This window comes from Echinops telfairi, unplaced genomic scaffold, assembly GCF_000313985.2.
Source record: "Echinops telfairi isolate 266 unplaced genomic scaffold, ASM31398v2 ScPeMD7_7424;HRSCAF=8462, whole genome shotgun sequence".
NCBI classification, from domain to species: domain Eukaryota; kingdom Metazoa; phylum Chordata; class Mammalia; order Afrosoricida; family Tenrecidae; genus Echinops; species Echinops telfairi.
In genome coordinates this window covers 23,907,326-23,909,117 of record NW_022111324.1, presented here as the reverse complement: position 1 = coordinate 23,909,117, position 1,792 = coordinate 23,907,326, and positions in this window count along the sequence as shown.

Below are 1,792 nucleotides of genomic sequence, written 5' to 3'. Positions count from 1 at the left end.
TGAGCATTCTCCTCCCATTCCATTTCAGAGCCATCGATTCTTCTTTGGTCATCCTTATTCATTATCCAGGTTTCACATGCGAATGAGGGCCTTGAAAATACCGTGGCTTGGGTCAGGGTGCCGTCGTCTCCCTAGGAAACCTTGTGAAGTATTTCTGTCCTGGCACAGCTGTCACTCTGAGTTGGAATCAACTCACGTCTCACCCAAGGCCACATCAATAGGAGTGGTAGTTCTCATTCTGTATGGCTGAGTGATCAAATAATTTGCCATCCAAGCCAGAATATCCAGCTGCGTGTTGGAGCACTACCTGTTGCCATTCAGTTGATTCCAACTTCTGGCAACACCATATTTTACAGAGAATGACGCCATCGAATTGTACTGGTTGTCACATCAATAAAAGAAAGAGGATTGTCAGGCTTTACTCTCCTGGTGCCGCTGGGGGGATTTGAACTGCTACTGATTCTCAGCAATGTCAGCTCTTTTACTAGAGGAGAAAAGGCTCTCCTTTGTAGCACAGATGGAAGTTTTTAAATCTGTTAGTCTGCACTTAAGGCGCACTTTTGAGGCTCTGAGATCATCCCTCTCCTTAATCACACTGTCCATTGTAAGAAGGACCAGCCAACCAGCTTCCCTATACTTGTCATCCCTACAAAACTCCTGGAAAATAACAAACACACGATCACTCAGAGCCTCTCCTTTAACCAGCACCTCATCTATCGGTGCTGCTGCTTTACGTATTATCTTTGCTACTTTGCAACATTCAGGAAGCTTGAAGTTAAAGGAAGGACTATTAAACAACTCCAAGGCAATGACCATACCCCAGCCCTACAGTCAGGCGCCCTGGTGATGGAGTGGTTGCCTGTTGGGCTGTAATCTGCAAGCTCAGTTGTTCAAAACCACCAGCCTTACCTCAGGAGAAAGATGGGGCTTTGTACTCCCATAAGCAGTTACAGCCTCAGAATGGGGGCAGTTATACACTGTCCTACAGGGCTAGTTTGAGTCAGCATCGACTTGACAGCCGTGAATTTGGTTTTTACAGTTATTTATGTTCATTTAGCAACAAAACGGCCACTATATACTCGCATCATCCAGCCTGCCTCACAGATGACTTTTATTTGCTTTGACAGCTCTACCCTTCCTTACTTTTACTGGCACCCCAGTAGCAGTCTCAGTTAAACAGTGGTAGCCTGCTAACCGCAGGGTCAGTGGTTCAAACTCACCAGTGACTCTATGGGAGAAAGATGAGACTCTCCTGTTTCCATAAAGATTTATAGCAGGGGTCAGAACCATTTTTCTGCCAAAGGCCATTTGGATGTATATACCATCATTCATGAGCAATATAAAATTAACAGCTTAAAAACTAGCCTGCTATGAAGGGTCTCGGGATAGAGACATGGTGCAGTATAGTACCGATGAAACACAACTTTCCTCTAGTTCTTTAATGCTTCTCCCCCCCACTATCATGATCCCATTCCACCTTAAAAATCCAGCTAGACCAGAGGATGTACACTGGTACAGATCAGAGCTGGAAACACAGGGAATCCAGGACAGATAAACCCATCAGAACCAATAATGAGAGTAGCTAGCAATACCAGGAGGGTAAGCGGAAGGTGGGGGAGAAAGGGGAAACTGATTACAATTATCTACATATAACCCCCTCTCTGGGGTACGGACAACAGACAAGTGGGTAAAGGGATACATCAGACAGTGTAAGACATGAAAAAATAATAATAATTTATAAATTATCAAGGGTTTGTTAGGGAAGGAGAGACGGTGGAGGAGGGAGGGGAAA